Source organism: Choristoneura fumiferana, chromosome Z (assembly GCF_025370935.1).
Source record: "Choristoneura fumiferana chromosome Z, NRCan_CFum_1, whole genome shotgun sequence".
Classification (NCBI taxonomy): domain Eukaryota; kingdom Metazoa; phylum Arthropoda; class Insecta; order Lepidoptera; family Tortricidae; genus Choristoneura; species Choristoneura fumiferana.
In genome coordinates this window covers 13,971,797-13,996,120 of record NC_133472.1, presented here as the reverse complement: position 1 = coordinate 13,996,120, position 24,324 = coordinate 13,971,797, and the positions used below count along the sequence as shown (strand labels likewise).

Here is a 24,324-nt window from a genome sequence, read left to right as displayed (position 1 = left end):
CTTTATCCCTTACTCAGTGGTGTATCTCTGCACAACATCAAAGTACATATCGCGCTTTATGCTGAGAGAAGAGTTCGAATCGCATTTGTCCGATTTTTGTTACGATATGAGCAAACGCCGATTCGCGACTGCACCCTCGGGAATAAAGTTTTCTCTTATCCGGTGAGCACATACATTTAGACGTCAATATAAATATACAAGTATTATTCGTTTATTCTCAGGCATCGAGCCACTTTGCTGGTAATATCCATCAAATATCGTATCGTTGTCTGTTTTGACTTTAACAAGAAAATATGAAATCTCAATTCACATACACCATTTTAAGAATGTTCTTCACTTTTTTGAAATTTTACTATCTTATACATATTTTACCCGCTAATATTAGTAGGAAATTTAAATTGGCCACGAACAATTGGTAACTGAGTAATAAATCTCAATCATAAGCCACCATCTCAATAGTACAATATATCTACTTAATGGATAAAGGTTTTTCACTACTGCCGAGCGATGTTGCATCAAATTGTATGTTGTATGATTTGCCATATTTAGTTAACTTGTATCAATACGTCAAGCGAACACTACTTCTAGCCCGCAACCTAGTAAATAAAGACATAAGAAAAATTATCTGGCAGTGCGCCAAGTGCATTGTAAACCGACTTTGTAGCTTAGCAAGCTGTGCGATTACTTTGTAGCTTCCCAAACTGGAGTATTGGCCGGATTAAGAGTACATATTTCGAGTAGGAACAACGAAAACGATCGACTCGCTAAATGATAATACTAACGTAGTTTTTTTACAAGTACAGGTTTTTATTAATCTCTGTATGCTGTTTTTTTGTCACTAAAATCGATGACATGGGTACTAAGAACAGATCTTTGCAAATCCATGTACATATTTTATAGCATAGTAAATGAGAAGTAAGTAGGTTCACTACAAACAAAAGTAGGTACATTGCGCGGCTTAAATGTGTGCGTGCCGGTTGGCGCCGGTAAGCACGCACCCGCCGCACGCACACACTGATAATTTAGGGAGGATTAAGTTTTCTTTAGTCAAAGTCGGTGCCGTACCTTTTTGATTTTAGCTCGCTCGTCTTGCGCTCGCTTCGCGAGATGATCGATCACCTTTTACGTTCGCGTACTCGTACTTACGTATTTTTTTTGTATTAGGTATAGTTGTAAAAAAGTAGTAATAAGTGTAGTGTAATAGTTTCGTGCAGGGACACATGAAAAAATAATAGATACCTACCTACCTATAATATAGTTATAGTCGGCGATATCACGGCCATCTGGTCGTCAAATTATAGTTTCAGACTGCCCATACTGACCGATCTAACTGTGCCACCCTGTATAATATTAATATTTTATTGCATTTTTGACTGATCTGTCAAAGTTGCGGCGGTGGCTTCCTACACCTGTCTAACATAGCAACTAAGTATAGCTCAAATGAAATTTATAACACCCAGCTCAATATTTTGAATAGTATTTTCAAGTGATAAGATTTCAGAAATTGGTCCCCTGGTTTTAAACAAATTAACAACAAAATAGATAAATAATATTTTTTTAAGTAGCAATGCTACAAAGTTGTATCTTACGGCCGCGGCTGTGCCCCCGCCAAATCGAGCAAAACAAAACAAAAGCACGGCCGTACGGGTTATTCCCACCTGTTACCACCAATTTTTACCAGTTTTTTAGGGATTTTTTCCCATCTTTAACCACTAAAGTACTCAGTGGTGACTACTGGGAAAAAAAACCCCAGTAGTTACCACTAAAGCAATTGGTGGTAACTACTGGGATTTTTTTCCCAGTAGTTAATAGAATAGAACCTTTTTAATTTGTTGACAATAAACTGCTGAAAATTAAAACTAATGTGGTGGTAACTAATTGGATTTTTTTCCCATCTCATACCCACTAAAGAAATTGGTGGTAACAACTGGGAAAAAATTCCCACCTGTTACCACTGATATCAAATTGGTGGTAACAGGTGGGAATAACCCGTCCATACCATAATTTTCTCGATTGATTATATACATTCCACTTATTAATATCGCAGCGTATCGCATCATTAAGTCACTTTAAAAAAATGCATTTACGTCGTTGTTATTAGAGGTGCGTTATGTAGACCTTCTACGGCGTAGCTGCGTAGCAACGATGCCTAGCATTTCCGTAGCCGTGTGTAGGACAGTGCTCTACTAATATTACAGTAGATACAGTATGTCCAATCTTCCTAAAATTATTACTTCACGAGATGAATGTCAAAAAATAATCATTAAATTATTAACTATTTTGAAGAACAGTTTTCTTGTCCGTCATCTTACTCGTAATATCGAATGAGCGTGTGCTTGTAATTTCATAACTTATTTATTAGCCATATGCCATGATGCCTCTTCTATTTAGTCATACGGCAACCCGGGTCACGTTTAAACGTGTCCTTCGATACCAAAAATAGAAGTAGTCGCAATTAATTAGAGGCATTCGCTCGCGAGCGGCGGCGGAGCGGCGCGGCCCCTTCGCCTGCAAAACTTTCACTATAAATGGAATTTATTGTCTGCCTGATAAGTGATAACCGATAATGGTATTTAAATTGACCCCATAAATATCGTCTTTAATGAAATATATTACTAATTAACAGGTAATCCGATTAATTTATCCGGCGCGTTCCAATGTTAAGACTTAAGCTATCTTTTTCTGAACTGCGCTTGAAGCACGTTGGCTAAGCATCAGTTGAGGGTGAGGAGGGGAAAGAAAGAACTTTAAAATACGTTTGTATACAAGTTAATGCCATTTTATAGGTATCAACTATGAAAGCATTTACGAAGCATCCCAATTAAATGTTTATTATGAGGTCTTCTTAATTGTTCTATGGATAGGGATTATTATATTCATATCTTATTTATTACTATGACACATTACATGGTGATTCTCAAAAACGACTCTAACGATTTTAACGTAAGACTACTATACAATTTATTCGTGCAATTTTAATTATCATATTTGTATTATTCATACAAATATCTGCCCGACCGGGAATCAAACCCGGGACCTCAAGCTTCGTAGTCAGGTTCTCTAACCACTTAGCCATCCGGTCGTCTAAACATTGTACTTTTGGATTACGCTACAAATAGGTGCAAAGGCAAAGCAGAAAGTAGGTTGCAAAGGAGCGAGTGACTTCACAACGATCGAGCCGAACGAAATGAAATCAATTGAGCCGATTAAAGAATAGGTAAATACATACATAATTGGCCAAAAGCGAGCCAGACATTTTTTTTCCTAAGATTAACTCACGATTGACCGGTTTTTATTATGTATTGATTTGAAGTAGGTATATTTATTTGTAATTTCATTCCGAGTTTGAGATTTGTACGTTATGGAGATAGAACGAAAATGTTTTTGTAAGGGGACCCACTTTTCTTTTCGTTCTATCTCTTTAACGGTTAAACATAACAAACTCCAAATTTAATATACATGAGTACCTAGTTCCTAAAATATAGGAAATTTCCTGATAAAATATAAAATCCAAGGCGTTGAACATGATAACGTGTAAGCTTTATATAAATTTAATTTGAATTAACACATTGATGTTGAATGTTGCCTTCAGTACTTCTTCAGTAGAATATTGAACTATAAATAGTTTGTACTTTCCGTCGAAGAATTCAATATTTTAATTTTGCTTTCAACAAACCAATTATGACTTACTTAGTTACTTTTTCAATCAAAGCAATTAATTGAAACGTAACCTACTATTAGCTGATTTGTAACAATAAATGTACATTTTTCTATTCTGGAACTCATTAAGCTTCAATCAATAAACAATCCAACTGATTCCAGTTGTAAAGAGGCCTTCCGTGTTCAAGCTTTCATTAGAGAATATCCAGTTCATGTTTATTCAGTGATTTTGATAGGCATCTATAACTTATCGAACTATGAAAACTTGTTTTTAACCGACTTCAAAAAATAGGAGGTGGTTCGGTTGTATTTTTTTTATGTTTGTGACCTCAAAACTCCGTCACTGTGAACCGATTTGGATTACTTTTTTTCGTTCGTATAGGACTAGGTCCCTAAGCACCGAATCTATATCTGATGATTGAATCCCAAGGAAATCGAGGGAACTCTTCAAATATTGTGGGGACAGCTATGGTAATTTGGATATAATTTAGTAGTAACTTGTGCATTTGCTTTTGAAATCATCATTTGGTGAAGTGGAACTGATGATAAAGACCACATTTGACCAACGGAGCTACTAACCAATAACAAGTACTTCACGGGTTTAAGATCAAGAAAATAAAAATCATGTCACAGTAGGTAGTATTACAGAATATTATAAACAATTATACTTCAAGTTTTGAATTATTCGTGCCTAGTCATTCATTTCAGGCCTCATCATGAGACGTTTATTTTTATGGCAATTTTTTTGTCATAAAATAGTGTCACAGGCCTGTGGTATATGGCGTATTAGCAATAAAATACCACATTCGACGTAGAAGATATATTTACTTTTTGAAAATGCTTCAAACCGTAATTCATTTTGGAGTCTGAACCCGTGGCGGAACAATGGAGGTTCGAACGCTTTGTGAGTATTACAGTTAGGGTAAAACCGGGATGGATACCGCAGCGGGATACACGCCCCATTTTCAGAAACCCTAACTTCCGAAAATCGTAATACAGAATTAATAGTTTAAATAAGCACAGGCATCCCGCACTTGAGTCCCTCGCAGGTTGTCGTGAGGAACAGGCGCCTCTTGCTTGTAGAGTCGAACCATTTGATTCCTGACCCACTGTAGAACGTTCTCATAGTAAGTGTCATAATAAATTCGATGTCAGTATGACTTTTTCTACGAAAAGGTTCCACCGTGGGTCACGATTCAGTTGATACGAATGTACGTGTGATTATATCGCCAGCGTTTTAAACTTTCAGACGCAAGTATTTACACAGTTGCGAAACTTTATAATGGCACTAAATTAAGTGCAAGGAACTATTAAAACAATTTCTACTTATGCTCACGCGCAAATTAATTCGCAGGTGAGCAAAGAAAATCTTTTATTTCATTGATATGGACCTCCTAAAAGTAACGCCTGATTCAATAAATTAAATTAAGTTTACTTACTTTTAGGTTCTTTTAGGTGATCAATAATCATTATTTTTTATTTAGCACGAATACTCGTACCTACGTACTTTTTTATGATGCTAGAAACGCGTTTCATTTCCTATCTTATTGCAGCGCGCTTAAACGTTTGTAATATAACTATTAATTTTGTGGACAAATGGTAATATTTGTGGTTCAACCGTTTCCTAAGTAAACGATTTGTTAATACTAGTCGGAACTAATCATTACTGGTGTGATGTGCTGTTACTTGCCTATCAAAGATAGCATACGTCGATCATAGTCGATCCCGACAATTGCTGCGGGCTGCAGGAAATTAGTTTCCAACTCGCGAGCGAGGTCCCGTCGGCCGAGTTAAACGAAGGTACAAAGATGTCTTGGGCATCGACCCTAATGTCCGTGTCACTTGTGTTCGAAAGACAAATAAATGAAGCGAATACAACATACGTTTTGTATAATTGTAATACTTTCTTCTGTATTAAACTTGTTCACATTGCCTTGCTTTTACATGTACGTTTATGTTTACTTGCTTTTTACTTAGGTACCTTATTCAATAACCTAAATTATCTAAGCAGATTGAAATTAGTGATAAGAGGCTTCTGCAATTAGTTAGATTATCAATGAATCTAGCGTAATTGGCACAGAAATTCATATTATTATTAAGCATAAAAAGCCGCACATATTATTATGATAGTGGTATGACCTCACAAGTAGAGGATCCAGATTTCGAAACCAATCTCACCTCTAAGTGTTTTGAAATCACATTTGAAATACAGCATAATATCGTGGGAAAACTGCATAACACATGCTCATGCTCTGGACCCGCGTGACCCTCAACCCTCTCAAGGCAGTGTCTAACAGTAAGCTATTATATATGTAGGTACGAGTACATTGGTATAGACCAAGTGATTAATAGGGCATTATTTATAATGCCCGGGCATTATGTATGAATAATGACTAGCTGTACCGGGCAAAGTGATAATTTTTATCCAAACTTCATTAATATTCATTATTAATCACGTCGCCCTGTCATTATGAATATTGCTACATGATCGTCGGGCAATTTGATTACAACTGATTTTTGGCCAACTAGTCTGATTCAATCAATCGGAAAGTTTAGGTGTGCGACAACGAGCGCAGCGAGAGACAACGAGCGTGTTAGGTACAATTGCGACTAAAACAAGCCAGATTTGAATTTAACCATTATATTATTTGTACGAGTTCTGAGTATTTCTCGGATCGGTACGTATGTGACGAGTTGTAGATTATTTATTCTAGCCTTCCGATTTCAATTCCTTTGTATTCTAAATATCCTAGATAGAATAGAACTGAATCAGTAGGTCTAAGCCGGCCTTAAAGCCCGCGTCAGGCACCACTTTATCTTTATCCTGTTTCAACTTACATTTTTTTCCTTGACTTCTTAAAACTTTTTATAGTTTCTTTCACATTAAAATAACTGCCTAACCGAAACCATAAACAAGCGCAAACAATAATTTATTTTAAACGTTTTCAAAAATGCGAAGTTTAATGTTGGTACCTATCACTGATTCGTGAACGCGTAGCGGCGGCGGGGTGCGGGGCGCGGCGAGCGGCCGCGCGCTAATAGCCCGCAGATAAAATGTCTTGTGGACCGGACCGCTCTGTATTCCGACGTGATTCGTCGCGTACCGTGATTAATGAAATAAATTTAATCAACGCGATTGTTCATTCAAACAAAAACACGGGTCCATCGTTTACAAGCAAAATGTTTTGTTTCAAAACTCTGGCGTCAACGTCAATATTTCATACAGCTTTGTAAAAAATATTTTTTATCCCCCTATCACGCAGCAGTTAAGAACACGGAGCTGTATTTCAGTGGCTATCTTGCATGTCGAAAACAAGTCCTTAGGTCCTTGGATTATTTTGTCAAAGTTGAGTTAAGTAGCCGAAACTTTAACGATGGTTACGTTTAACAGAAACAAAAACTGTTAACTGTTTAAATCAGAGTGTAATTTAAATAACAGGCGGCAGAAATAATATACCAATACCTTTTTTTGTTGTTAGATTTTTGCAATATGGCTATCAATATCCATCAAAGGATAATTTCGCAAGTGTCTAAGTGGGTGTTGCCGTTGTTCAGTAAAAAATCTAGAAAACGAAATATGAGAGGTAACAAGGAGGTACGGTAGATGAACAATGATCGAATGTATACATACCTACATTATCGACTAGAGTACAATGAATCAATGAACGACACACCTACACCTACCTATATTAAAATAATTGACACGCGTAGTTCTAATACATTTCACCCTAATGAAATAGGTACCTGTGTCACCCATTACAATTAGATCCTTATGGTCGCGAAAATCAAGTCTTTATACCGTTTCTTCGCACTTTATTGTAATCTTTTACTCTAAATACCTAAAGATATACGAAGTACCTCAACCTAAAGCGACGTGAAAGTCCAAGATAAAACGAAAAAAAAACTATTTGTTTCCGTCGACGTGCCAATAAATCTTGTAAGATACTTTGCGAAGCCCTAACGATCCCTAACGCACATTTTATACTTAAACCCAGTAGAAGGTCGAAAGGTTGAAACTAAAGTGATACAAAATTGTGTGTTAATGACTAGCGACACGAAACGTTCACTTCCTCGTTTAGAATTGATTCCAGTCGTGTAGAGCAGACCATACCATAATATGTATATGTCCGCGGCCGATCGTAAAATCCGCCAGATCACGAAATTCCTAGGCATACCGTGAAATGACACCATGTCATGAATTGGCTAAGGGACATCCGCCATGTCGTTCAACTCACCGTTTAACGATTTGCCTAGTGACGTTTAGGCAGATCATGAAATTCATAGGCATATCATTCATGAAACGCCGGCATTTCATGATTTGGCCAGTTTAGGTTCGTTAGGTTCTGGCAACTCGCCAGCCGCTGCCGCGGCACGCTCGCTTCGCTCGCTCGGCTCGTGCGGTCACAATTCATACTAACCACTCCTCGCTTCGTTCGTCGTAGGTACCTAAATTTTCTTTTTTTCGGCATTACACGATGTGCCCGGTATAGAGCTAGGAATATCGTCTCAGGCACATCGTGATATGCCTGGCCAACTTTTAGGCATATCATGAAATGGCGCCATTTCACGATATGCCTAGGAATTTCATGATCTGCCTAAACTGGCCAAACCATGAAATACATTAGTGCTAAACGTAAAAAGCGTACCTACTCAGTATACATGTGCTTTAAAATTAATGATGAACAATCTATACACATAATAATATTAAAACTATACCTACCTACTTAAAAGTTGTAATTTAAGCGGTTAAGCGTAAGCGAAACATATTGCTTGCTGCAAACAACGCAGAGTGGTAATTGGTGCATAGCATAGCGTAACAAGTTCCAATCCAACCATCACAACACAGGGCTGCTGCAAAGCTTACTTAGGTGGCATGTTGAAGTACTCCTATACCCTGGAAACTGCCTGTAATGAAAGAAAATTGCAAGTAAATATGTGTAATCAATTACTGTGACCATTTATGGAATGAACATTCTAATTTAAAGCTTGCAATGAACAAACAAGTGCATCAGAATAATTAAATGTTTAAACTATTATCTTCAAGAACAACCAACGGGGGCATCGAAGACCAACCGCTGGACTCAAAAATGTTATACCTACCTGATTAATATACATTTTTAATCTTACTTTAACCATCTTTGAGTGTGGCGGCACAAATATCATGTAAACTATTAATATTTTTACGATTAAGTAATACTCGACACGACAAACTTGAACAATATCTCTAAGGCTAACTAAGGCATTTGAGGCGATAAATCAGTTAGGGCTCCGCGCGGAACGGGGCGTTCCTCCTAAGTATGTAATACATCTATTCATTTGCCAGCACGACTCGCGAAAGCCCCAAGTTGCATTAATGATCACTTGACGCGACCCTCTGTATCGTTATCGTGAATATAATCATTAGCGACAAATTCTAATGTTTTTCTTAGAAATCGGCCAGTACCTATACTACGCCATAAAATATAGTATAGGGCACAGTTTGACCCAGCTAGCTGTGCCGTAGTATTTGAACGGCAATAACACGATTTTGTGACAAAACCGTGGTAGGTAAATACTAAAACGTTTAGGATGATTATTTACATTTTGCCTTACATACGGTTTGTGATATAAATATTTATCTACATAGGTACATCAAGGTGAGTCAAATTAAGTTCAAAGTTAAAACTTATGTAATGGCAGGTCTGGCGCACTCGGCATTTTAGGTATGTATGAAAGCTACACCCGGCAGCGGCGTCTGGACGGACTAACATCAGAGGGCTGCCGTAAGCCGATCTAGTCGCACATCATGATCTGAGTATCCATCATGGTCTGTTGTCAGTGTCTCACTCACACGGTAGAAAAGTATGTCAAAGTTAACCATTTGTATTATTTTTTATTGTTTTCCTATTATTCTGTAGGTAGGTAGGTTGGTGAAATAAAGCCTAATCATTATCAACCATGTATTTTAAGTGCAAACTTGCTGGACTTCTTGCAGCCCATCTAATCGTCCCGTTTGCACCTATCCAGACATTGAAATTTTCATTGAGGCAAGCCCTGGAAATTCTGTTGTTGTGGGCAAGTGCACCATCTTGTTGAAAAATGATATAATTAGTCTTTGTTACCTCTGTTACCTGGCCAACTACCAATGCCGGGGATAAAAAAGCACTGGGAGCCGAGACCAAATTGTACTTTTCATTATGGGAAGGGGTTTGCCAGGATTGCTTTAAATGGGTTAGCGGAGATAACCTTCGGTACTGTTATAGTATAAGTATACATCATACATGCCTAGTACTTAAATTACAGTTTTTATGGTTTTGTGGTTAGGTTAGAGAAGCATTAAGTAAATCGACCCATAATACACCTGTAACTGATGGCGTAGTGTAACTGAAGTCCGATTTCCCGCGCATGTTTACGTACCTAACAATTCCTATTCTGGCCTCTAATATTGTACTTCCGTTCATAGATAGATTCCATAAAATAGGCTGTCACCGACAGCTATATTTTCACAACTTGGATAAATAAAATATAATGCTTTCAACGTTATTTAAGTTTTGCTTTGAGAAAATTATAAGCACTTAATGTGATCAATGTTACCCCTACGTAAAGCCGGCAAACTGGGACATGTTGCGGTTTATCGAGGTCAAACTCAAAATACAAAATATCTTTATTCAGTTTAGGCTATAACAAGCACTTATAAATGTCAAAAAAAAATCTACCACCAAAAAAAAATGTAATCCTTCCGTGGACATGTAACTTATGGTGAAATTATTAAAATTCGTCGCTTAATTTAAAAGTTTTAAACATATATACTCGTAATTACATACATATGTATACATCTACATAGAGCGACTGACTGCATGTTATACTATGTATCCGCCAGATCACGAAATTTCAAGGCATATCGTGAATTGGCGCCATTTCATGATATGCCTAAAAGTTTGCCAAGCATATCACGATGTGCCTGAGAAACAATACGGCAGATTGATCAGAGCAATGCATTCGTCGATATTCCTAGCTCTATACCGGGCACATCGTGATATGCCGAAAAACAGAAAAATTTAGGTACGCCGAGCGAAGCGAGGAGTGGTTAGTATTAATTGTGAGTAAGCGAAGAGAGCGTGCCGCGGTAGCGGCCGGCGAAGCGCCAGAACCGATATGGCTCATGACATACCCAGGAATTTCATGATCTACCTAAACTGGCCAAATCATGAAAGGGCGGCGTTTCATGTTTTGCCTATGAATTTCATGATCTGCCTAAACGTCACTAGGCAAATCGTTAAACGGTGAGTTTTGAACGATATGGCGGATGTCCCTTAGACAATTCATGAAAAGGCGCCAGTTCACGATATGCCTAGGAATTTCGTGATCTGGCGGATTTGACGATCGGCCGCCGACATATAGATAAGTATCAGTTAGTGCTATTAAAAGATCTATATAGCATAACTTGTCGCTATTTCCCGTAAGATTCAATTCCGTTAAGAAATTAGAACAGTTGTAATGGTAACGCAACGAGCAGGTGTAGAGGAGGCACTCATAAATGAGAGTCATTAATCGGGCCCGGGCAGATGCCTGCGCGCACTGCACTAACGCCTCATTTGCAGAGGGCCCGCCCTCATAAATCCAGACACACAGAGCTGTTTAGTCATAACATAAACTGTATTAGGCCAACGTCACCTAAATAAGGTAGGAACATACCAACCACGTCGTTTGTGACGAGTAATTTTCTAACTTAATATTGCAAAGAGCGTGTTGGACTGGACACGCCCAAGATAGGGCTCTGTGGCCAAAAAAAAGTTGCACTTTAAAATTGAATATTTCGCACAGATCATTGAATCGAAAAATCGTGATTTTTTAAAGACCTATCCAACGATACCCCACACGATAGAGTTAGTCGAGAGAAAAAAACACCCCGACTTTACGTCTATGGGAGGTAAACTAATAAAAATTTAGCATTGCAAAAATTGCATATTAAATACTAGCCTTTTCCCGCGGCTTCGCCCGTGTGGAATTCGGTTATCGCGCTGTTCCCTCGGGAACTGTGCATTTTTCCGGAAAAAAAAGTAGTCTATGTCACTCTCTGGCCCATAAACTATCTCTATGCCAAAAATCACGTCTATCCGTCGCTCCGTTTCGACGTGAAAGACGGACAAACATACAAAAACACTTACTTTCGCATTTATAATATGGATTAGTACGAGTATGGATTATTTTCTAACTCGTTGTTTTATTAAAATTTAATGAAACTTAAATAAAACTGAGACTTCTCCTTTGTTATTGTGCTGGACAAAGGAAAACATCGAGTTCTTAATTAATTTATGTAGATAATAACTAACTCCGCGCTCGACAGCGAAGCGAACCTCTTCTATTCTGATATTTAAAAAATATTTACATCACTATAACAAAACATAAAATAGCAAGTAATAAAAATTGGTAAATCGAACCAGCCTCTTATTCGTAGGGAAGGAGAAGAGGGCTTAACACTAATATGTAATTTTAATTGTTAATTTGTATTTCAATTACTTTTTGTTCTGCAACACTGTAATTTACTACTATAGTATAGAGGTGGGCTCTCGTAATTATAAATGCGTGTGAAAATAGTACAAATTATTTATAACTAAATGCAAATAATAATAACAGCTACATGAGCTACACCTCCATACTAAGAACTGTAGTGTAAGTATCATCGTTAAAGGTGAGGTGGGCTCAAACAATAATACGGCTCGAGTACGACTCGTTCCACCAAAGGACTCGAACGCAGAAAAAGACTCGAGTCCTATGCGAGACTCGCTTAGTTGACGAGACTTGCTTGGTTGGAAGTTCTGCAACAAAGGGGGGTGTACTGTGTCGAGTCTTGTCATTTGAGTTTCGAGTCGTAATAAAAAGGACTGCAATGCCCCCCTCGCAGTTATATTGCAAACTTCAGTCGCCGGAAAGTAAGCCTGCGGAACGTCATTCCAAATGGCGCAATAAAAGCTCGAGTTATGGACACCGGTCTAGACTTCTGCAGTTACGATCTCATATAAGTAAAGTTGACGTAGTTGAAATTTATTACATTTACAAATAATTAATGAAGGTTTTGAACTTAACGTTACTTTTTGTGAAGCGGGCTTCATCATCCTCTTAATTACCTACTATTCAATTTCAAAGAATACATCACCAAGGAATACAGGGTGTGGCCTGTAATACGAGCAAATAATTAAAACATAGATCGTACTCGTCAAACTGAACAATATTAGTTCAGCGACTTTTAAAAATAATTAGTTTTTTAATTTTTATTACACTTTTAAGTTTATTCGAGGAACAATGTGTAGCAAAATGCTTGAAGTTTGTAGCGTGACAGGCGACGTAAGTTGTGTTCTTGGATGACGTACTTACATTATTTTTGATGAAAAAAGGAAAAATCAAAGATTCCATTATTTTTAAAAGTCGCTGAACTAATGTGGTTCAGTTTGACGAGGACGAGCTACGTTTGAATTTTTTGCTCGTATTACTACAGACTGGCTGGCTGACGAGTTATCAACGTCCAGCAAACTATGATCCTTGAAGGCGGTAATTTTACATAGTACCTGCATATTGAAGAAGACAAAGGAATAATTGGATTTATTAACTGGTCGGATTTATCAAAATTCCCACGGGATAGAGAGTAATAAATAATTAAATATCATGGGACAATTGACCTAGTCCCATACTAAGCAAAGCTTGTATTTATGGATACTAGGCAACGGATAAACATAGGGACTTATATAGATAAAAACATACTTAAATACAATATTAAACATCCAAGACCCGAGAACAAACATTCGTATTATTCATACAAATACCTGCCCCGGCCTTGGATCAAACCTATCTCCGTAACTATAAATACTAGACTTTTGAAATGTGGCATACAAGTAGGTAATTAAATTACGCGTCCGTACGAGTATAACCAACAACAAAATATTTCTAGATTTTTCGAAATTAGCGTTTATTGATATGCGAAATATCGCTAGATATCATGAATTAAGTACGATATAGTTTTGCTTTTTGCTTGTTGGCTTATTTATTAGTTATTTAAACCATCATGAACTGTGGACATATTGCTAAAATGGACCACAGTCGTTGGGTGAGGAGTGAGGAGAGTCCTGGAGTGGAGACCCCGTGCTAACACCCACGGTAGAGGACGACCACCAAAAAGATGGACAAATGATATCCGGCAACAAGCTGGCGTAAACTGGATGCGAGTGGCAATGAATAGGCAAGACTGGAAAAGTTGAGAGGAGGCCTATGTCCGAAGACGGGCGCTATAAGGGCAGTTATAGATAGATATATAGATAGAACTGTCAAAGTTGTCAAACGAACCTCACGATACTGGGGCCCACTGCTGGGCTACTACGAAACTCTCAAATCGAAGTTCATATCGCACCGTCCCTTTCACTCGCGTATGAAATTACATAAACATCAGCGGGACGGCAACATACGATGTTCGAGTTTTGCACTTCGTGGTATAGGGCCAGGCCTGACACAAAAACCCTCATTGCCACGGTATAAGAAAAAAAACTTAATAAAAGGAAAGTAAGTATACGTCATACGAGTAGGTTAATTTTTATATCTGCGCAGACAAAATCGCAGACAAAGCTAAGCTCAAAATATCCCAGTCTTCATATTGTTAAAATATTACAAAAATACAAGTTTTTAATTTAGTATCAAGTTAAATAATTTCTTCTTTACATACGAGTAGTATAAAATAAAATATGCCGTCAGTCTGTACATGTAAACAAAAATCTTTTAAACTACCTAGGCAATGGATTTTGATGCAATTTTTGTCATCAGTTAGACAATTTTTCATGAAAGGTTTATACTAGCGTAGGGTTGCCATACGTCCCGGTACGCCGGGACATGTCGCGGTTTAAAGCATGGTGTCCCGGCCGATAAGTAAATTGTCCCGGTTTAAAAATCATAGCTATTTAGTAGGGGGCTGGACTTGGTAAATAATAATATACCTACAATAAACACGACTAACTTGCCAAGCTACCTAACAAGGGCGTCGCCAGCCAATGGCCCCCCAGGGGGGGGGGGGGGCAAGTTGATATGGAGAATGAGAAAAGTATGAATTATTATAGATTATAGAAATTGGTGAATTCATTCGAGTTTCGGTTACCTATTGTATCTGGCGTCGTGCCCCGATTTCGCGTTGGTGTAGTTTTGGGGAAAGAGAGGTGAAAATGTGAAGGGCTTCTGATGACCATTATTCTGGTTATCTCCAGCAAAGTCGCACCCGTGCAAGCAGAGTCGGGCCGCTAGTCATTTATAAACAAGTACGTAAATTAAAATCAGAACAATCCAGAATCGAAACTGTAAATTTAATCTTATCAGGATCTTCATGCCTTATTGCAACTACCGATCTTTGCGCCTGTTAGGTACTAACTCAATTCGTATCTCATTCAGGTAGAACAGTCCCGTGAAATAATTATGATAACTTCTTTATATAAAGCGGACGATGTTTCTGTGTAAAAGCTGACGTTACAAAGCAGCAATGCACGTAGGACAGGATAAATTTAATTTATTATGTGCCGAGCTACTCTGCAATCCGCAATTGGGAGTCAGAGAAGTTTGCTTTCGACCAGAGAGAGCAGAATCATACATACGTAGACTACTCTAAGTATAAGCAAGGACAAAAATTCTTCAGATCTATTGTCAAGAAGACATTCATATCTAAGGCGTATTATAAAGTTAATGATTATATCATGGACAGGGATATTTGGAAATAATTCCGATCCGCATTAGCGATCCCTTCAAATAGCGAACCTACCGTGTTAAAAATAAAGTTGTGTTAAATAATACTTGTGATGTACTCGTATATATCATTTAATAATATTGTAAATCTGTTTAAGAAAATAGACCTCGTTGAGTTTCTTGCCGGATTCTTCTCAACAGAGGTTTTTCCGAACCGGTGGTAGATTTTTTTGACATTCATAAATGCTTGTTATAGCCTAAATTGAGTAAAGATATTTTGATTTTGATTTTAACCCCTTAACTTTTATTTTTTATTATTATACCTATTAGCGGACCCGGCAGACCTGCTGAGCTGAGCGATTCAACAGAGTGAATATAGGAATTATATTTGAAAAATAAACTGCATTAGTGTACGTGAACTAGAAACTATTAAATAGTTAAGCAGCAATCCTTGAAACATGATTGGCATCGCATGATCTAACTTCATAGTTAGTTTCCCTTACAATTGGAAGCAGTGACAGCATAAAGATCCAGCATTCATATAACTTTATATACACTAGCCTTTACCCGTGGCTTCGCACGCATTAATCATTGGGTCTAGCTGGGCCCTGTTTCTCAAACCATATTAGTCTATTAATATTAGTGCTCTGTCTCATAAATTATATGGGAAAATGAGACAAAACACTAATAATAAACTGATTTAAACTGGGCCCAGTTGAAATGAAATGAAAAATTACATCGTGAATTTTATTAATGTTGCATAAAAAATACCCCGCCAGATTTTAAGTCTCTACGCGGTACTACGTAGCGGTTCAAAATTTGGGATTTTATCCCAATTCCGTGTCAATAAGCACTCACGCATATACTCCCAAACTTTTGAATTTATAATACGGACATTAGAGTTCGGTTACCATAATTTGGCAGTGAAAATAAGCGGCAAAATTGAAACAAAATAGGATTGGCAGCTCATTTTTTAGCAAAACGAAAACCACGATGTACCTACTCGTAGGTACACTGTTAACACTGTAAATGAATGGAATTTATAAATAATCTTGATTCTTGTTATGGCTATTTTTTTGGATTAGAATAAATGGTAAGATTGACAAATGTTTTTGAATGCTTTTACAAATGCATTGTACCTAATAAAAAAATCGTATGAGTGTTGAGTAAGAATAAAATAATGTAGATATATTTTTTCATATATTGGGAATGAAAAAATGTATTTTTCTCGACTACTTTAAGTTTTTGAACTGCTGCTATGAATACTTTGCTATTCTTTAAGTTAGTTAAAACAATGAAAATACAAAAATTTTATAAGGTAAAATAAGTCAAGTATCGATCGTTAAGTACTAATTTGTAATCAAAGTATCAAAACACGAGAGAACCACCTGCAGATGCGAGATGATTATGAAAATTATCCAGCAGTAGAATAGAAAATTTAATAATTTACTCGTACTAAATCCCACAGGAATTTCCAGAAACTACATTTATATTATAACATTGCTCATATATTGATTTAGTAGGATTAAATTTAACACTGGCTTGTATGTTGGTTGGATCCTTTTCGCTTAACCAGTCGGAGCATGTGGTAGAACATGGAGTTGCCAAACTCATGATTACTTTGCATCTTTGACTAGTTCAAGAACTCCGGGCTTGCCGGCACACAGCGGGATGCGATGTATAAAAGATAGTCCAAAGTTTTAATACGCACACTTGAGAGAAATTACGGAGTCATATTATAACTCGTATTAGGACAATTGAATCAGCTCCTCAAAGCTAAGGTTTAGTACTTTGTAATAATGAATATAAAATAGAATAGAGGCTTTATTTTCTAACGCCCTTAGAATCACAGTTAAACAAAAACTCATGATGACACATCTACGACTAAGATAGAAATAAACATTCACGTTTATTATGCAATGTTTGATTGTTACAGAAATTAAAACCGCACCCTAACTTTAAAGTAGGTAGTTAACACGGTCATTACACGAAGCGAAGTTTTTGTCATGAAATCCCATTTTAACACGATTTACTTATGTATTCAACGCATTACGAACTTTTATTCGTCTAAGCTAGAATAGCGTCACCTAGACTAGCTACATTTTGTATTCAGTAGAAACTTATTTAGGAAAGCTGTGTTAATATTTCATTATATTAATATTACAATTTGAGTTATTTCAATCTATTTTAACGTAATATCCATAATACTCGTACCAATGCCAAGGAAAAACGTCATGACTTAGTCCACCCCGACCTCGGTACGTCAATCTAGTAAGCAAACACCGTTACCCTCATATGGTTCGGGCCACATCTGCACCATAAACACGCCACGGAGATATGGTGTTAACTTGTTTAGGTTCCAGACTAGTGGTTACGGAGTTAATATCGGGTCTGGGGCGTCGTTTTACGCCTACAAGCGGTGAATAGATCACGAATACTATTATTGTTTACGGCCGCTATGCTGGGGTAGCGATCTAATTTCCAATTCAGATACGATGAGTTCACACTCTGTAAGTACTTCATGTGCGATTAATATAAAAATCAAAGAGGCCAACTACACTTTTATAAGTTACTAAGGGGATTTATTTATTAGGTACATACGTGTTTTTTTTAATCTTGAGTGAATCCCGGACCTCGATAATTTCAATGACTAAACCCTCATAAATGCTTTAGCCTTAATAAACAACTGCAAAACTGCTGTTTACAGTCTGAGTCAGACAGTTTAGAGGTAATAGTCGATTTAAACTTAATTTTGAATATTTGTCGCATGTTAGTAATGAACCACACACTGCATGTAGCGATATTTTTAAAGCTCCTTTTAATGTGAACATCAATGAGTATAATCGTTGATCCCAAATTAAGTACATTGTGCTCACCGGCCCAAGCATGGAACCCTATAAGGTTTCCCTGTCTTAGGTGAGCGAACAATGCACGAAGACATACAAATGGCCAGAGCAGCAATATAAGCAATTGATACGAGAAATTGATAATACCTGGAATCAAAGCGCCTCCATGGTACGTTCAACTGATGACTTATCAAACACTCTTTCCTTCAAAAGAAACCTCAAAAAATTACAGAATACATATAAAAATATACTAATCATTAATAGACTTTATAAAGCTACTTGTACAAGTATTTGTAAATTATTTTTTGATAGTTTATGAAACAGAACATCCAACAAGCTACACATTTTGTTGACGTTACTATTACTATTAAATACTACCAAAGATATTGAGTTTGTGTCTGTTACTCATGTACCTATGCTAAAACGGCTGAGTGGGATGGAATAAAATTTGTGTAACTACACAAAGGCTGCTTTTAAGGTGCCGTAGTCAACTAGGAACCTTTATAGTTTCGCCATGTCTGTCTGTTCGCGGCTTAACACAGAGACCGTTAGTACTACAAAGCTGTAATTTGGTATGAATATACATGAGTATTTTCAAAAAGTTGTCCCGTCATGAAATTGACAATAAATCAGTTTTGTCAAAAAATTATTAACCCTAAGGACGAGATCACAAAACAAAAACTACATAAAACATTCAAAACCCACAACTTACGCCCGAGTTAGAGCGGGTGATCGCCAACCCTGCGTTCAACGTAGATTATGCTGTTCAGCAGTATAATGTTAATGGGTTGTTTGCAGGAATAAAACGCCGATACGATAATGGTCACGGTGTGGAGCAGGATTCTATCTCCCGATTACATATTTAATCAGCGCTCGCAAACTGTCTGCCAAGATAGGAGCCCCCGAGGCTCTGTAATTGGACACAGCTATTTTTAGCGCAGCACGGTTCGCCGTCGGTGTTCCGTCGCCAGTTGCCTCGTTATACAAGCTGTCTCCCGACGTGAGCTATCACCATACTGCGAGCTTAGAGCCGCCCGAGCGCAACCAACACACGCTCGATTAATCTTATACTGTCTCAAAGCATCTTCTCCTGTAATTCGATAAACAACTCGAATTTCACATAATTTTATGAAACATCGAGAATTTTTATTAAATTTCTTTAACCGGCGTTATTCAATATCGACAAATTTTTTAGCAGTATTCCAACCTTATTAAATCCAATCCAATCGCGATCTTTAGGAACATAAATCATGTGGGGTGTAAACGTGTGTGCGGGCTGAACGAGAGCGTGTGCGTGTGCGGGTCCACCCGGCCAGCGGACTCCCCTCCCCCCGGCTTGGCACCACTACTTACGAGGCCACACATACGGATCACATCTATTTTTACTCCGAATTTCCCGCTTGTGTGACTTGGACTAACATTTATTTTTTATTGAAACAAAAGTTATATAATGGAACTAATCTGTTTCCTTCATCGAAAAGAGAAACGGAAAAATAGATCGACATTTTATTGGAGCCTAGAAACACGTGTATACTCGTATCAAGCTGCCTATCATGCTGGATTTAGGAAAACTAGAGTTTTAGACCGTCAAATTAAGTTAGGTATCATTATCGATTTCAAAGACCTCAAACACTCTGGTATGTAGGTAACTAACAGGTCTATGAAGCTGAATTCAATGAGATAATGTAACGGCATACGAGGTCCACTTTTGGCATGTTCGCCTTAACACGCGGCGTAGCTCGCTACGCCGCGCGGCCGCGCGCTACAGACGGCCGCTACAAGCTACGAACCGCTACAAGTTTTTGGGTGCCTCAGAAATTTGACCTTACAAATAATTTAATCGTGGCGTCTGGTCACTCTAAAATTGCTCACTAGCTTTTGCCCGTGGCTTCGCTTGAACCACTAGATCTGGCAGTTTCCCGAGATATTACTAAAACCTCATGGGAATTCCCAAAAATTACATTATTGCTACTTACGTTGCATTGAACAAAACCAGAGCAAATTTCATGTCTCTAAACTTAGCGGTTAAGATAAAACTTCGTGATTTTTACATTCATACATCCTGGTTCCGTGAGAATATCGATATATGAAGTAGCATGTGTTATTCTAGAAATTGAAATGCATTCAGCCATTTTAGCTTGAAAATGTATTTACATACACTTTCACAAGTTTAGGATATTATTAAAATTTGCAAAGTCTTTGTAGTTTTTAACGTTTTTCGTAAACAGATCTTTATTAACAGTTTTAACGTTTACTTTGTAAATGCTGCCAAAGTCTGCCCTGCTCCAACTACCGTTTAACAACTGCATTTATAGCTCGACAAGGCAAACACACACAACCAAGACAATGCGGCCACAACCAGAATTTGTGTACGAATTATTGTTATCTTTCGCATTTAATTCAAAACGTCACGATACAAAACCATTTTCAAACTTGAGTACCTAGTGGACCAGAAATGACGATCTGTAATGAAGACTGCCTTCAATAAGCGACCCATTATTACCTATAAACTTGACTGATAAAACCTAACGACACACAACGCAGACCCAACTATACTCAGACACTTGAAATTCAATACAATACAATAACTCTTTATGGCACAACAACACATAGCAAGCAGTACAGAAAACAGGTTACATATACACAGAGACTTTCTGAGGTATGCATTAGGCGGTCTTATCGCTTCAGAGCGATCTCTTCCAGGCAACCTGTACAATGGAATAGATGGAGAAGTAAGGAATAAATTATGTGGTGAATTTGTAAATGTATTACATTACAGCAATATTAAGAATACATAACCAATTCAATTTCAAAGAAAATAAATAGATTCGATATTTACATTCGAACAAATTACTTATTGGAAGAAACGTCACGATTCAAAGCCATTTTCAAACTTGAGTAGTGGAAAGTTTCTTTGAAAAAAAAGGTTTATGAGCAGTTTTGGACTCGCGTAGTGTGGTTCCGTAAAAAAAAAATTAAAAAATATATTATTTTCTCCAACTTCCTCGGAAACATTCTCATTTATGTTGGAAAAATCGACCGGGAAGTCCATCGTTATATGCGTTGATGCGATAATAGTAGATTATTGTCATGGCCTGGAAGTAGCCAATGGCTGGCTGAGTATGAGTATTAAACGGACGAGTTTGCGATTCCGTTTAACTAATACGAAGCCAGCAATTGCTATTACAGCCGAGACTAATATGAAGCTTTTCTCAAAAATGATAAATCAATATATGAATATATATATGAATTCTGAAATAGAATACTTTTTCTCAAAATACATTATAACATTTAATTTTATTCCAATATTTTTCTTATGCTTTCCCGCCTTTTTTTCATTAAAAATAAACTGCAGGTGTATTTCTCCACCGAAAAAACCACAAGCTGTTACAGACCCAATAAAAAAGTCCGGAGTTCCAACAAAATATCTGCAGGGCTACTACGAAATTCGAAAATCAAAGTTCGTGTCGTTCGATCCCTCTGACACTTATACTGTTTAATACGAGAGCGAGAAACCAAGAGCGGTACGATACGAACTTCTACTTTCGGCCATACGATCTCGGCCATTAGACTTGGATACGACTTGTGCCAACATTTCCATGGCCTTTTTAACTTTTAAAAAAAATTGTGACTGATTGCAGGCGCGCTAATTTATTATTGTCGAGATGCAATCTTTTTAACTTTTTAATTTTTCGCTGACCATAAACTATGCACTTCACCTTCTGATATGTAAAGAATAATGTCAACTCTTACGGACATTTTTGAGAAAAAATAAAATACAAATAAGTGGCATTACCTACTTCCCGGACATGCCCGGGAAGTGTTTATTATTGTGCAGGTTATTACTTTTAATTTCATCCAAGACCAAAAATTCACCAAACAGCAAGCCAATGAGGGCTATCGCGTATGAATTCGTCACTAGAGGCGCTAGTGTATCGTGAGGTCTCCGAAATGTCAAATCTCATAGTTTTTGGGTGAGCTACGCTGGTTTATTTATAATTAGAATAATTTTGTGAATATTTTGCAATATCTGTAATTAATTATGGCAAATATGCGTTCCGGGGCAATGAATTTCTGTGTTTTGAGACAGTTTTGTCTTTCGAAACCTTTGTCCTCCCTTTTGGCCGAACAAAACGGAGACTATACAACACTGTGGCATGCTCGATATTTATATGGTACGGTTTTAAGGTGTATTAAATATGATTTTAATCTAAACTTTGTTTCCACGCCCGTAATAACAGACTTTCAAAACCATACTTAAAAATCTCACGCAACAGTGCGCCATCTAGTGAGACAAAAAACGATAGCCCTCATTGTCCAATAGTCACGTACAAAAACCGAGATTTAAAAAAAACTTTGTTTTCTGTTTTCAGAAAGAACAGCACAATGACCCGTTGAGAAATGCGGTTTGTCATAAATTATTTCATTATATATTTATATAAATGCGTTTGTGTTTTTTTTGTAACTACAAAAAAACAACAGTGTTTAATAAAGTAAATTTCTCAATATGATCCATCATACCGAACTCTTGGTGAATACCTTCCCCTCGCACATGGGCATTTTTTCAATTAAGTAATTTCATGTGCTAACGACTCTCATTAAAATCGCTATGATGTTTACGTAACGAGCACTCATAAAAGCAGCAGTACGTAATAATAACTCAAAAAATAAACAAAAAAAAGTCATAATGCCAAGAAGAAAAAGGTAAATCTTTACTTCTATGTAACCTTAAAAATATTTTTAAATAGGTAGTAATATTAAATTAAATAAAAGCTTGTAAAACCATTTCATCTCTCAGTTGGTTTATAAATAGAGAGCCAACTATAACTTCTACTTTCTCTTCATTACCTACCTATTTCTCAACACCGATTTACACAAAGCCAACGACCAATAAAATTGAAAACATATAAACCCAATTTACTCACAGAATAGATAATGGTTGCGACATACGGACGGGCAACGAATATTTGTCATTGGAGAATTAAAAAGAGTGATCATAGTATTCCGCCTGTATTTACCATATACTATTCCATAATTCCGTAAAATAGTATTTCTGAAGTAAATAAGTAGGTAGGTAAAGTTGTCTTTTAGTTTAGGTAGTAGTAGTTTTTGAAGTTTTTATAGGTAAGTACGAGCTTTATACTAATTTTCCAAAACAATTAACTAACGTGAAAAAAGGTATTCTTCCAACTGTGCTTTAATTTTATCATAACCGCACTAAATAGATACCCTACGCACAAAGCGGAACTTTTTTGCTCTAGAGCAGAAAAAAATATATGAAAATCCTTTATTGCATAGTTTCAGTATTTTTTTAATTGCGGCACCAAAGAGGTAACACAAGTATTTTTTCATCTCTCCTGTTCGGAAAGTCTAATTTTCATGGGTAGCCGGGTGGAAAATTGCGTTTTCATCTCTAGGGTGGAATTTTTAATTTTTCGATTGGCCATGGTTTCGAAGATAATTAAGTTACGTCAATATCACTTTTTTTCACTTTTTGGCATGGCCATCTAGATGCACGTCGTGACCAAGGAGCTTATATACAACACTGGAGGTTGAACGCCGAACATCCGTTTGAAACAAGAAATTTGATCTTTATTACGTCACGAACATATTCCATCTCTTTCTTTAGTTAGGTTAAGAAAGAGATGGAAGTCATTCGTGAAATGTGAAAGAAAGAGATGGAATATATACCTAAGTAAAATAGGTCAAACTTCTTCGTTCGTGACCAACTCGATTTTTTTTATAGTCGGCCGTAGCAAGTGGCCAGGTCGAAAAGATACCGCTGGAGGTTGGGTAAATTCAATTTACTGAATACCGAAATTCAATTAATTATTATTCTCATTTTTTTGTACTATTTTACTTTCCTCAGTTGAAATGAAAAGTAGGGTGTCTAACTTGAGTGAAATTACCCATTTTCCCTCGAACTATTGGCGCTCTCACTTCATTCGAGCGCCAGAAATATCTCAGGTGAAATGAGTCACTTTCCACTCCTAATTATCAATCTACTATTGTTATTAAATTAGCCTGGGTAGTGTAAAGAAAATCTATTGTTAGGTTGGTCAACCTGACGGTGTTAATAAATTCAAAAAAGGTCATAACGTTTTGTGATCTAATGCTTGTAGTTAAT

The 24,324-nt window shown here is 37.0% G+C and overlaps 2 protein-coding genes across 10 annotated transcripts in view; one reads left to right on the top strand and one right to left on the bottom strand.

Moving 5' to 3' along the window:
- The window catches only part of LOC141428284 (uncharacterized), a 155,422-nt gene that overhangs the window by 52,017 nt on the left and 79,081 nt on the right, over positions 1–24,324 (top strand). The window lies entirely within an intron of this gene.
- LOC141428292 (uncharacterized) overlaps positions 1–24,324 on the bottom strand; it is a 74,968-nt gene that overhangs the window by 12,470 nt on the left and 38,174 nt on the right. For 3 of the 8 annotated variants that reach the window (XM_074088217.1, XM_074088208.1, XM_074088226.1), the window contains one exon: positions 8,525–8,565. The exons of 3 other annotated variants lie outside the window; for them this stretch is intronic. The gene's annotated coding sequence lies outside the window, so the exon portion shown is untranslated. Of the gene's footprint in view, positions 1–8,380; positions 8,488–8,524; positions 8,566–24,324 lie in introns of those variants that run through there. 2 more of the 8 variants (XM_074088259.1, XM_074088250.1) reach the window with 2 other exon arrangements.